This window comes from Girardinichthys multiradiatus, chromosome 5 (assembly GCF_021462225.1).
Source record: "Girardinichthys multiradiatus isolate DD_20200921_A chromosome 5, DD_fGirMul_XY1, whole genome shotgun sequence".
NCBI classification, from domain to species: domain Eukaryota; kingdom Metazoa; phylum Chordata; class Actinopteri; order Cyprinodontiformes; family Goodeidae; genus Girardinichthys; species Girardinichthys multiradiatus.
Genome location: NC_061798.1, coordinates 34,067,347 through 34,082,230, shown reverse-complemented (window position 1 = coordinate 34,082,230; position 14,884 = coordinate 34,067,347). Strand labels below are relative to the sequence as shown.

At 42.3% G+C, this 14,884-nt stretch overlaps 1 protein-coding gene across 1 annotated transcript in view; it reads left to right on the top strand.

Annotated features, from left to right (window-relative positions):
- Nucleotides 1-14,884, top strand: part of LOC124869050 (zeta-sarcoglycan) — a 520,530-nt gene that overhangs the window by 399,274 nt on the left and 106,372 nt on the right. The gene's annotated exons all lie outside the window — the stretch shown is intronic.

The window sequence follows — 14,884 nt, the reverse complement described above, 5'->3', positions numbered from 1 at the left end:
CCCTCACTACTGACCAATGCAGATAAATCCCAGTCAGTGTGTGTGAGTGAGCCTGACTGTCTCTCTATATATTTTACCTCCGGCAGGGTGTTCAAAATCATTTGCTAAAGCAACAGTTTTTTTATGACTTCCTTGAAATTCTGAAGTTTACATACATTTCCTTAGTAATATTGCCTTAATATTTAGCTGTATGACTTGAATCAAACAATGTGGGTTTGAGATCCAGACATTGCGATGTTCTTAAGCTATTTGGTGACTTATTTGGTGGCATGACTAGAGTCATCAATTTTGACCTTTAACTTTCTGATTGATGACTCTAGATGTTGCTTCAATATTTCTACAAGACGTTCTTCCTTTCACTAAATGTCATCTACATACAGTGCCGTGCGAGTATTCGGCCCCCTTGAACTTTTCAACCTTTTGCCACATTTGAGGCTTCAAACATAAAGATATAAAATTCTAATTTTTTGTGAAGAATCAACAAGTGGGACACAATCGGGAAGTGGAGTGAAATTTATTGGATGTGTCAAACATTTTTAACAAATAAAAAACTGAAAAGTGGGGCTTGCTATATTATTCGGCCCCTTTACTTTCAGTGCAGCAAACTCACTCCAGAAGTTCAGTGAGGATCTCTGAATGATCCAATGTTGTCCCAAATGACTGATGATGATAAATAGAATCCACCTGTGTGTCATCAAATCTCCGTATAAATGCACCTGCTGTGTGATAGTCTCAGGGTTCTGTTCAAAGCGCAGAGAGCATCATGAAGACCAAGGAACACACCAGGCACGTCCGAGATACTGTTGTGGAGAAGTTTAAAGCCGGATTTGGATACAAAAAGATTTCCCAAGCTTTAAACATCCCAAGGAGCACTGTGCAAGCAATTATATTGAAACGGAAGGAGTATCAGACCACTGCAAATCTACCAAGACCCGGCCGTCCCTCTAAACTTTCATCTCGAATAAGAAGAAGACTGATCAGAGATGCAGCCAAGAGGCCCATGATCACTCTGGATGCACTGCAGAGATCTACAGCTGAGGTGGGACAGTCTGTCCATAGGACAACAATCAATCGTACACTGCACAAATGACCTTTATGGAAGAGTGGCAAGAAGAAAGCCATTTCTCAAAGATATCCATAAAAAGTCTCGTTTAAAGTTTGCCACAAGCCACTTGGGAGACACACCAAACATGTGGAAGAAGGTGCTCTGGTCAGATGAAAAAAAAACGAACTGTTTGGCCACAATGCAAAACGATATGTTTGGCGTAAAAGCAACACAGCTCATCACCCTATACACACCATCCCCACTGTCAAACATGGTGGTGGCAGCATCATGGTTTGGGCCTGCTTTTTGTCAGCAGGGACAGGGAAGATGGTCAAAACTGATGGGAAGATGAATGGGGCCAAATACAGGACCATTCTGGAAGAAAACCTGTTGGAGTCTGCAAGAGACCTGAGACTGGGACGGAGATTTATCTTCCAACAAGACGTCGATCCGAAACATAAAGCCAAATCTACAATGGAATGGTTCACAAATAAATGTATCCAGGTGTTGGAATGGCCGAGTCAAAGTCCAGACCTGAATCCAATCGAGAATCTGTGGAAAGAGCTGAAGACTGCTGTTCACGAACGCTCTCCATCCAACCTCACTGAGCTTGAGTTGTTTTTGCAAGGAAGAATGGGCATGGAGTTTGCATGTTCTCCCTGTGCATGCGTGGGTTTTCGCCGGGTACTCCGGCTTCCTCCTGCAGTCCAAAAACATGACTGTTAGGTTAATTGGTCTGTCTAAATTGCCCTTACGTGTGAATGAGTATGTGCATGGTTGTTTGTCCTGTATGTCTCTGTGTTGCCCTGCGATAGATTGGTGACCTGTCCAGGATATACCTCGCCTCTAGCCCGTAGACTGCTGGATATAGGCTCCAGCTCTCCCGTGACCCACTATGGAATAAGCGGTATAGAAGAGGAATGAATGAATATTTTACTGCAGCAGTCACTCCTAGAGCAAAATACCCACACCACATGATGCTGCCACCCTCATACTTCACAGGGATGGTGTTCTCAGGCTTGCAAACATCCATTTTTTCCATCAAATATAACAATGGTCATTACACAGTTTAATTTGTGTTTCACAACACCACAGGACATCTCTCCAAAAACTAATGCCTTTGTCTGTTTCTGCATTCGCAAGCCATAGTATGGCTTTTTATGTTGCTTTTTGAGTGATTCTTCATCACTGATTAATCCTTTTGCACATGTGGGTTCAGGACCCGATTCCCTGTGGACACTCTCTTACCAGCATTTTTTTACTAGGTTTTTAGTGTTGGTTGTGGGGTTTCCTGTCTCCTTTCTGACCAGTATGATGGCTGGACATTCCAGTGGTATTTATACTTGTTAATAGTTGTTTAAACAAGATGTATGTGGCACCTTTTTAACATCTAGAAGTTGCACTCAAGCATAATATCTTATATCTTTTATTTTTCCATGGTGTCATACAAGGAAGCACTGTATTTAATGTGTGCCTCAAATCAGAGGCTTACAAAGCCATGCCATCATTATTTGGACTTTCCTAAATTGTTTAAAAGTACAATTATCTTAGCATATATAAACATCTAAATTTGAAGAAAGTCATGAAATTCACTGAAGAATCTCCTAATATTCTGGCAGCTGCCAGAAGGAGTTAATTTTGGTCATTCTAATTGACTTGAAACAGAAAAGGTTTAGCAAGATTTAATTTTAGACAGCAAGAAAATGTGGCAATGTGTCTCTGGTTTCAGTTAAAACAGATGATTGTGGATTGTGGTACAAATGAACAATAGTGGATCGTGGTCAATCATTGGTTCTGTTTGCAGTACGTCACTGAACCTATAGTACTGTTTCATGTTTGCTAGAGACAGTGGTTATATGTAACCACTTGTCGTTAACCTCCTGGACACAAGATTCAGTGCACCACCAGCCACTGAAATACTAGTTAGACTTGGGCCTGCTCTAAATTTCTGTTTTGAACTTGTTTAACACATAGGGGGCATCATTATACATAAAATAATCACGCCAAATATGCCGTTGGACAGATGGTTGTTTTGTTTCTGCTTTTTTTAGTAAAATATATCTTTGTTCAAACCAGGCTGTAGCTGTTGGTCACACATAAACATAAAATCTTGCAGAAATGGATAGTTACAATAACAGTCTGAAAGGTGGCATGAATGGTTTCGGGCTCCAACTGAAATTTCCATTTTTTATATAAACACAGATAACATAAATGGATGTTCCATTTCTGTGGTCTAGCCAGCCCACTTTTAGCAGCCTTATACACATTCGTTTCCTTTCTGATCCAAAGTTTTGAAATCCCTTATAGCTCACCTCTCACTGTTAAACTCACTAAAGCTTCTGTCCTCAGCAAGAAAAGTATTCCAAGTCTATGTGTGCCTTATGTATTATTTGCCTGTATGCTCACTTTGCAGCCACTAGAACTAGTCTGATTTCAAAGTAGAAGACCTGACAGCCCGTTGCAGTCGACCCTGTTTCTATAGTCAGAGATACAGTTGTATATTCTTGAGATGCAAAGTTTAACAATTTAACAAAAAGATATTTGAATTCATATTGGCAAAGAAGCGCAACTTATGCAGAAATTATTTCATGCTTTCACTCACATGACCTCACTTAATGCCTACAGTTCAGTAAAAACCTTAGATGAAGTGAGCATGCAAGTAACAATTCCATCAACAGCAACCTGTAACATTCAAACATAGTCAAACGTAAGCACTGTGAAGATTTCAGTAACTCCTTGACTGCATAAAGTGGGACAAGATGAATCCTCTTGTAGAGTTTCATCTTTCAGGCACCAGAAATCTCATTGGCTTCTTGATCTCATCTTGCTGCTCCCCCCTGTTGCTCCTATGCTGACTCAGCTCCAGAATTAACACAAACACACTCAAAGACAGGAAGACATGCATATGTTCTCCCCTCACCATCAATGCTCTCAAAGGGAGATTCACAAATTCTCAAAGGGAGGTGGTTATTTCTCCTCCCCAGAAACTTTACACACTTGAAGGAGAAAAGTCCCACCTTATTAGCATTCATGACTTGAAACCCACCAGAGGACTAACTTTCTTTAGCTTGTACACGAGATACAGGAACATTTCAATTAATGGCACAGATAGATGAAATGCCCGCAAGAGCTTGTTTTAGTACATTTAGTGATAAAATAGCACAGGGGGGCCACTGTGACCTTTACTGGACATCCTGACCAGTGTATGTGTTTTTTTTTTAAAAACATTGAAAATTGCCAGGTAGGGACATCTGAATTATACGACAATAATTTATTAGAATCATTAATGTAATACTGAATGTGTTATCTCTACTTTCACTAATGCAGTTTCTCTGCTGATTTATTCATATCCAGGTTTCTCACCATGAAAACTCTTCGGAACTGACATGATTTTAGAAAGCTTTACTGTTAGCGGTCGCAAAGGGTGAAAGGAAGTGGGAATAGACTCATGCGCTACAGCCGACATCAAAACCACACGGAGAGGGAGGCCAGATGTCAGTCAAAGGGCCGCTGCGCTCATTTTTTATGAGCGTATCGGTGACAATTTTCAGTTTAGCGGCCCGCTATGCTGAAATGCGCTGGCGAGAACACTGATATCCTATTTCTAAACATTACCTACAATGTAGGGATATCCAGATAAGGATGTTGGTCCCAAACACTGATCTGAGTTATTTATAATTAGAGCCCATGCTTTACTACATTTAACAAAATCCACAGCATATTAATGAATTGTAGTAGCAATAGATTACATTAAAATAATGCATAATTTCATCAGTGTTACATCATTTATATTACTATTACTATTATGTCGCACCTACCAATAACATTTGGGACATGCACTGTCTTTTATAACAGAATTTCTTTACAGCAAGATATTTTGTCCAGACTAGTTTCTGCATGACATTTTGTCCTTTTGTACTTCTCTAATATAAGTTAACTTATTTAGAAAGTCTACTGGAATGTTCAGACAACACATCACCGATAACAAATATAGTTTTATCCTTTATTTCTGAAGATCTAACTTGACACATATGTTTCTTGCTGAGCGGTTTTCTGATATGACTTGTTGATGTTCAGCTTCAAACGTGAGTTGATGAACTGTGTGCCAATTCCAATTAAAATCAACAGGTAAAATAGGTTAATTGTAATTTACCACGGATAAAAGATGCTTTAGAGACTGCAATGATTCCTGGGTGGCAGATGCAAGCCTGTAGAACCCAACCACAGTTATACAGAAGCCTTTAGTAATCTCCACATTTAAAATTCTAATTGCTCAATGATGGATTGAGACAGAACCATCTGTGAGCAAACTTTTGATTTAACAAAAATCACAACTCCACCAACCTTTTTGGGTCTGTCAGTAAGATAAACATTGTAACCTGATATGTTAATGTCCTCATTAGCAATAGATTTGGTCAACCATGTTTCAGAAATCACTACAATATCTGCATCTGTTTAGTTAACCCAAAATCTGACCGTGTCCATCTTGGATAACAAGCTGCACACATTGATTAACAATTTTGAGATCAGATAGGTAGTTAAAATCAGATGGTGACAAGATAAATTGCAACCCAGGGCCTGGATTAGGTTGAACATTATCAGTTAAAAGTAATAATAAAACAAACAACATTCTCTTTTTTGTAGCGTAACATGGTAAATCTGAAAAATTATATGAAGACACCAAGCAGAATCTCTTTTGAAATGTGATAAACAGGTTCTAAAGTTTAGGTAGGTCTCTGGGCATGCTGGCTTACATCATATGCCAGATAAAATGGTGGCATATGATGTAAATGCTTCCATGAGTGATGTCCTGTAGGTTGAGCACATTATAAGATGTTCTCACCTTGGGATGAACTTTTCCCCAAATCCCACACAGTCAGTAAAGACATTAAACTGATGAAAAAAGAGCTCATTAAATTGAGAAATTGTCATCAGGTTGCCAGGCCCCATTGTGGTTCAACAGTTCCAGCAAGCACCTCAGGCCATCAGTTGAAAAGCACGCTTCAAAATTATGTTTCAGTTTCTGATTGAAGGCGGGCCATTCAAAACTTTTTCCCACCTTTTTTGCCTTATAGTAAGGTATGGCAAGCATTGAAAAAACACATTTAAACTGAATTTAAAAATAAAAATAGAACAAACCTTCAGCATCATGCCATCTTGGATTAGAGATAACAAGAAGAATTCAGCATTAGAAAATTAAACACTTGAAAGGAACTGCAGGGAAGGCAAGGCTGAGCAGATTAAGAGGCAGCTCTACAAAACAACTATCAGATGGTTCTTACTCAAACTAAAACATGAAAACCAGCACAACCAGATAACACCAACTCTAAACCGAGAAGGATACATAAACATATTACAATGAAAACAAAATGTGACTCAAAAACCCACAGGGCTATCACACCTTGAGAAGACAGAACAAGGCAAAAATAAAATCTTTTTTTTTTTGGCCCTTTCAAAGTGAACAACAGCATGTCTATGATGCAACAGCAGGAAACAGGTGGTCACTGCATCATCTGAAGTGTCTTTACCTGCTAAAGAGTAGAATAGCCTCTGCTGCACCAAACTAACCCATTAGTCACCTTAAGGTGTTTTTCAGACATCTTAAAAAAAACAATGACAGAGATTTCAATGAGAAGAAAATTAAAAAGGAATTCTGGAGACAATGGAAGAAACTGCACCATAAAGCACTTTTTAGTTCAACTTATATATTTGCTACAGGTGGAAAAGTAAGATTCATGTGCTAAGGACAGAAATTATTTATTTGGGGTTGATTACAGCTATTAATAAAGTAAGGGAGGGGAGAATAAGACAGGGAGAACGATGAATGAGCATCATTTTCTGTACATTAATCAGCAACATCTCTCTGGTGTTAGGGCTGTAGGATGTGGCAAAGATGAAATAATGGAAATCCAGATGAAAAGACATGCACAGTTTCACACAATCTGTATATATGCTCAGTTCTGAGCAACAAACAAACAGCTACTTGTGAATTTCATCACAAGTGGTGGTCACTAAAAAATGAGAAAACTACTTTTATTATCTTTAGCTTGATATTTGGGTGAAGAGCCAGTGAACGATCCCTCTATGTAGGAATTTTTCTTTTATCTTTTTAAATAAAAACACTCCTATGTTTCTATACATAAACAAAAACTCACTCACAGCAGGAGGCAGGAACAAACAGGCAGGCAAGAAAGGCATGGCATGATCCAAAAACAAGACTTGAGCTTGAAAAATGTTTCCGTGCCGAATGACAGAACAGGTGTGTATTAATGGAGTGTGACCAGGTGAAACAAGAAGACAGATTAACTTGGTGCAGGTGATCCGGATGGCCGAGCTCCACACCCTATCTCTAAGGGAGTGCCCGGCCACCCTACGGAGGAAGCTTATTTCAGCCGCTTGTATCTGGGATCTTGTTCTTTCGGCCATGACCCAAAGCTCATGGCCATAGGTGAGGGTAGGAACGTAGACTGACCGGTAAATCGAGAGCTTCACTGTTTGGCTCAGCTCTCTCTTCACCACAACAGACCAGCCCAGCGTCCCCATTACTGCAGCAGCCGCACCGATCCATCTTTCGATCTCCCGCTCCATTCTTCCCTCACTCGTGAACAAGACCCTGAGATACTTATACTCCTCCACTTGAGGCAGGAACTCCCCTCAACCTGAAGAGGACAAGCCACCCTTTTCCGGTCGAGAACCATGGCCTCGGACTTGGAGGAGATGATTTTCATCCCAGCCGCTTCACACTTGGCTGCGAACCGCCCCAGTGCGTGCTGTAGGTCTTGGCTAGAGGGGGCCAGCAGGACCACGTCATCTGCTCAAAGAAGAGACAAAATCCTCTGGTCCCCAAACCAGACCCCCTCCGGCCCTTGGCTGTGCCTAGAAATCCTGTCCATAAAAGTTATGAACAGGACCGGTGACAGAGGGCAGCCCTGCCGGAGTCCAACATGCACTGGGAACAGGTCCGACTTAATGCCTGCAATGCAAACCAAACTCCTGCTCCGCTTGTACGGAGACCAGATGGCCCCTAGTAAAGGGCCTCCGATTCCATACTCCTGGAGCAACCCCCACAGGGCATCACGAGGGACACAGTCGAATGCTTTCTCCAGGTCCACAAAACACATGTGGACCGGTTGGGCAAACTCCCATGAACCCTCGAGTACCCTGTAGAGAGTATAGAGCTGGTCCAGTGTTCTATGGCCGGGACGAAAACCACACTGCTCCTCCTGAAGCCGGGTTTCGACTATCAGTCGGACTCTCCTCTCCAATACCCTGGCGTAGGCCTTACCAGGGAGGCTGAGGAGTGTGATCCCCCTGTAGTTGGAACACACCCTCTGGTCACCCTTCTTATGTAGGGGGACCACCACCCCAGTCTGCCAATCCAGAGGCACTGTCCCCGTCTGCCACGCACTGTTGAAGAGGCGTGTCAACCATGATAGCCCCACAACATCCAAAGACTTGAGCTACTCAGGGCGGATCTGATCCAACCCTGAAGCCCTGCCACCGCGGAGCTTTTTAACCACCTTGGTGACTTCAGCCTGGGTGATGAAAGAGTCCGACCCCGAGTCCCCAGCCTCTATTTCCACCAGGGAATGCGTGATGGCAGGATTGAGGAGATCCTCGAAGTACTCCTTCCACCGCCCAATAATGTCCCCAGTCGAGGTCAGCAGCTCCCCACCCTCACTGTAAACAGTGTTGGCAAAGCAGTGCTTCCCCTTCCTGAGGTGCCAGATGGTTTGCCAGAATCGCTTGGAGGCCAACCGGTAGTCCTTCTCCATGGCCTCACCGAACTCCTCCCAGGTCTGAGTTTTTGCATCTGCCACCGCCCGGGCCGCGGCACGCTTGGCCCCATGGTACCCGTCAGCCGCCTCAGGAGTCCGAAAAGCCAACCACAGCTGATAGGACTCCTTCTTCAGCTTGACAGCGTCCCTTACTGCCAGTGTCCACCACCGTGTTCGGGGATTGCCGCCGCGACAGGCACCGCAGACCTTACGGCCGCAACTATGTGTGCAGCATCGACAATAGATGCGGAGAACATGGTCCACTCGGACTCTATGTCACATCCTTCGGAATCTGGACAAAGCTCTCCCGGAGGTGGGAGTTCAATACATCCCTAGCCAAGGGGTCCGCCAGATGTTCCCAGCAGACCCTCACTATGCACTTGGGCCTGAAAAAGTCTGTCCGGCTTTCACCTCCCCCAGCAAATCCAACTCACCACCAGGTGGTGATCAGTGGACAGCTCAGCCCCTCTCTTCACCCGATTGTCCAAAACATGCGGCCGAAGGTCTGATGATACGACAACAAAGTCGATCATTGACCTGCTGCCTAGGGTGTCCTGGTGCCAATTGCACTGATGGACACACTTATGTTTGAACATGGTGTTCATTATGGACAATCCGTGACTAGCACAGAAGTCCAATAACAAAACACCGCTCGGATTCAGATCTGGGAGGCCATTCCTCCCGATCACGCCTCTCCAGGTGTCACTGTCGTTTCCCACGTGGGCGCTGAAGTCCCCCAGCAGAATAATGGAGTCCCCGGGAGGGGAACTATCCAGCACCCCCGACAGAGATGCCAAGAAGGTCGGGTAGCACTACCACTCGGCCCGTAGGCTGAAACGATAGTCAGAGACCTCTCCTAAACCCAAAGGCGCAGGGATGCGACCCTTTCATCCACTGGGGTAAACCCCAACACGAGACGGCTGACCTGGGGGGCAACAACAAAACCCACCCCAGCACGCCGCCTCTCCCCGTGGGCCACTCCAGAGTAGAAGAGAGTAGAAGAGAGTCCAGCCCCTCTCGAGGAGATGGGTTCCAGAGCCCACGCTATTTCTAGTCGATATGTCTCGACCTCCTGCACAAGCTCAGCCTCCTTCCCCCCCAGCGAGGTGACATTCCACGTCTCTAGAGCTAGCCTAAGCATCCGGGGGTCGGGCCGCCGATGTCTCCACCTTCGTCCGCCGTCCAATCCTCTTTGCACCAGTCCCTCACAGTTCCCCCTGCAGGTGGTGGGCCCACTGGGGGATTGCCTCGCGTCTCTCATTCGGGCTTGGCCCGGCCGGGTCCTGCGAGGAGCAACCCGGCCACCAGGCGCTCTCCGGCGAGTCCCGACCCCAGGCCTGGCTCCAGGGTGGGACCCCGGCTCCGCCGTACCGGGCGACGTCACGTGCCTCGATATTTTGGTCCTCATGAGGGATTCCTGAACCACTCTTTGTCTGACCTGTCACCTAGAGCTTGTTTGCCATGGGAGACCCTACTAGGGGCATTTAAGCCCCAGACAACATAGCCTCTAGGATCATTCGAGCACTCACACCCCTCCACCATATTAAGGTGGCGGTTCAAGGAGGGGACATTTGTAAAAAGTTTTTTTTTTTTTTTTTTTACGTTTGTAAAAAACAAAAAAACAAAAACTTTACAGCAGAATTTAGTATGTTGGATGCTAACATAAGTTCAGTTTACATAGGTTAGAACTGGTTAGTCTCTGTTTATAACTCAATATGTAAACGTTCTGAACTAAATTCACAACCACATTAAATGTATAATTTATTTATTTATCATTTCATTTCAAGATTTATTTAATTTACTTAAAGATTTATTTATTTCATAATGCAGTTTTATTTGTGACACTTTTATTTTGTAAAGCTACATTATTTTTTAACCCTGTTTTTTATTTCAAGCTCTTTTTATTTCATGTTCTTATATTCAAATGGAGGGGCGGGGTTTTGTCTGTGGGATGACATTGGGACTGCAGGTCTGAGCTCAATCCGTGGCAGTGGCCGGCAGAATTGGCTGAAGCTTCCACCGGAACTGCCACAGCATGCCAGAATTGCTGCCACCAGTGCCACAGCATGCGGGAGTGTGCCAGGGGATTTCGCGAGGATGCCAGAAGGTGCCAGACCGGCCGTAAAAGCCTGCCACAGCGGTTGCCGCTGTTTTTGTGGAAGCAATAACTCTTCGTCATCCTTTCAGCACATCAAACACACACATAGTGCTATTTATGTTCCATCTCAAGTAAATGCAGCCACTTTATGTTATGGGTGTAACGCTGTTTATGAAATAATAACCAATAACGACATCATCATTTGAAAGTAATTACTGACTAACAGGCAATAGTAACAATAATGACATCCCGTTTGCTGATAATTAGCATTAGCTTCCACAAAAACAGTGGCAACCGCTGTGGCAGGCTTTTACGGCCGGTCTGGCACCGTCTGGCATCCTCGCGGAATCCCCTGGCACCCTCCGGCATGCTGTTTAACTGGCGGCAGCAGCTCAGGCATGCTGTGGCAGTTCCGGTGGCAGCTCCAGCCAATTCTGCCTGCCACTGCCACGAATTGAGCTCAGCCCGGCTGTCCCAGTGCCACCCCACAGATAAAATTCTGCCCCCTCATTTGAATGTACAAGGTTAAAAAATAAAAGTCACTGAAATACGTAAAGTAGCTTTACAAAATGAAAGTGTCACAAAATAAAACTGCATTATGAAATAAACAAATAAAATAAATATTTAAGTAAATTAAATAAATCTTGAAATGAGTCAGTCAGTCAGTCAGTCATTTTCTACTGCTCTTGAAATGAATTAAATAAAGTAAGATAAAAATTTCTTTTAACATAATTATTTTGTTTTATTTCATGGGAATATTTATTTATTTCATGGAATATTTATTAATAATTTATCAATAGCAGTATTTATTTATTTATGTAATTTTGAATGAAACTGCTCTCCATATAAATGGTCCAAGTTTGTTCATGTGCTTTATAAAATAAAGTGAAAATATTCTGTGTAGGTCATGATGTCATTTGGCTGTTTCCAATTTGATTATGCAATTATTTACATAGTATCTAAATTTCAAATTAAGATGTTTTCTTTTAACTATCATAAAGCAAAATGTGTCAAAATGAAAGACAGCAGATTAAAACTATTTAATGGATCATGATGTGGTTCCTCTTTAATAAAATTATGAGTCTGCCATTATTCACCATTCATCATTCCATTTGGTTGAGGCTGTTATCTGTCACTTCCACCCTGTACAATCTTTCTATTGCTTATTTGAATGCTCTGTCTGTTGTCAGTGGGTGTTCTACAGTGTTGCTCACATTGCAAGTAAACATGTATGTATAGCTGTATTCTGCATGTAATTAAATGTAGTTTAACCATTTTTTCTAGGCACCTGGTCCACATTTAATCATCTCTTGTTAAAACCATGAAATACATTTTGAAAACACCAGAGATGAATGATTGCAAGATCTATACTGAATTATTCAAATTTTTAAAACAAAGTATTTTCTCTAAGCTACATATAAGTGCCATTTCAATGCTTCTGAGCTATGAGAGCAAAATAAACTCTGGTGTACGTTAAAAGCAGGGTTTTAGGCATGTCAGGGTTTTGGGCCAATACATGCACTGGCCCAGGGGCCTTCAGTGCATTGGTGGGCTGTGGGGCCTCCTAAACTGGCGGGGAGGTACCATTGCATTGCAGGTGCTCTCTCCTTCAAGGTGTGCATTCTACTGCCATGTTTGTGGGACGGGGTTGGGCAAAGTCAACCTTGTTGTCTAATATCATGTATTCTGGGGAAAAAACAAAGCAAAACAGTAAAACTGCTACAAACCTGGTGACTAAATTTGTTCACGGCCAAACTTAAAAATAAAGCAGTCTCATTAGATTCCAAAGGTTTCCTGAGGATGTTATATAGATTGTACATAAAACCAATTGGTAATGAACTACAGTTTTAAGCCTTCCAATTTGAGACATCAACATAGTATCTATTTTCTTTCATTTAAGAAACAAGGGGCTCAGTAGTGCAACAATAAAATACAACCACAAAACCATCTTCTCATCCTGGTCATTAGCTTCTTCATGTACTGATGTGGAATGCCATCTCGTACCTGAACTAGTATTTGTCACAACTTCGCCAATGTGGAAGAATTAGTTACTCTGGTATGAACAGGTAAGCCAAGATAATCTTTGTCTTTTATTTAACAAATAAAACAAAAGCTCAGATTAATAATGCATTGGCGAACTATACACTAAACACAACATCATATTCTGAGGCTGAAAATGCTTTGCTTGAGAGGTTAAACATAGATAGTAATGGATCATTTGCAAACAATTATTCGTTCCAACCTTAGACTTTTGGTTTTGGTTTCATATGAATGTTTTTTTTCACATTTATATTTTCACAGTTGCCTGCTTTGGCATACGGCATGAATGTTTCTGAAACTCATTCATTAATCTTAAAATATTCTGGTGTTTTCTCAGCCCACTGAAAACTGTCAGCTGTAGATGTGTTTAAAACATAATACATGGTTAGAGGCAAGATTGGACCGTCTGCATTTTTATGTAAAATGCAGTTTTTAAAGAACGGTTTTAAATGTTTCTAAGTTTGCAATAAGAAATTCTGCATTCTTGTTGTAACCTTGAAGTTTTTTTTTTTGTTTTTTTTTTTTCTTTGGTGCAGAGTGCATTAGTCATGATTTTAGCCAGAGCAGAAAAGTAATATGATTTTTTGATATTAGTGCATCCCTAAAAAAGTATTTTGTCACTTTGTGCTATTACTTGTTTTCATATCTAATTAGGATTTTTGGATCTAATTAGGTTTTCAAATGTGAACACAGCTGACTGCATGGCTGGCTTAATTATTTTTTCTTCCCTGCTGAAACAAGTACAGGTGCATCTCAAAAAACTAGAATATAAAAGTTAATTAATTTTGGTAATTTAGGTGCAAATGTAAAACAAATATATTGACTGATTACACACACAGATATATTTGAATTATGTATTGCTGTTGCACTAATAAAAAGGAAATTTTATTTAGAAATGTCAGACTACTGAAAAGTTCCTTCTATGTACCAAAGTATATGCATTCAGTACTTTGTTGGGGTTCCCTTTTTGCATAATGTACTGCATCAGTCTGGTGTATCATAAAGATGATCAGCCTCTGGTGCTGCTGAGGTGTTAAAGAAGTTTAGGTTGCTTTATTAGTGACCTTCAGCTAATCTGCATTGCTGAGTTTGGTGTCTGTCATCTTACTATTGTCATGTTGGTGTTTTAACTATGAGACTCTAGAGCAGCACACCAGGAGAACAGATAAGATTTAAACAGATTTATTGAAATAATGTATTTTGCAACGTCAGGAGTCCATACGGGGTCAATTCACTATGAGGGAGAGAGCTGTTAGTTTGAGGTAGGTGAGGAGAAGTTCTGGTCGTATGAATATTGATGTGGAATCGGAGGAATGTTCCAGGAGGATCAGGTCGGTCACGGAGACTGAGATTGACAGGTGAGTGAACTGTGTGAGCGGATTTCCACAGATGGTTGTTCACGTTGGAGGGTAGACAGGCAGGACAGGTGAAGCGAGGAGCAAACTCAAAGGCTGATCTGAATATGTCCGAGCAACTTTCAGGCTGAGGTAACATCAATGAAGTAGTTACTAACCGGCAGGAGACTAAACCACTGAGAGCGGGTTCTGCTGGTGCCAACATGGAAGGACTAGGGCCACGGAGGGTTTTTCCAGAGCTGGGTTCGGCAAATAGCAACGTTGGAGGAAGACGGAGAGCCAGAGTTAACAATAGGCACAAAGGCAGACAAGGAGCAGGGTTTGGTTAGGCCTGATTACCACTCGGCAGAGTAAACAATCCGACGCCTCCTTCAGAGTCTCAGCAGCTTATGAAGCTCTTCGGAGATTGCTCCTTATGCGATGCAGCTTTGGGGCTGCACCTGCCTGTCACAACATTTACACAGCATCACAAACCTGCACACAGCTCTATGGCCTGACAACTATTGACAATAATCCACATATTCTTTATAGGGTTTAGGCCAGGCAAGATGATGCCAACCAAGCTCAG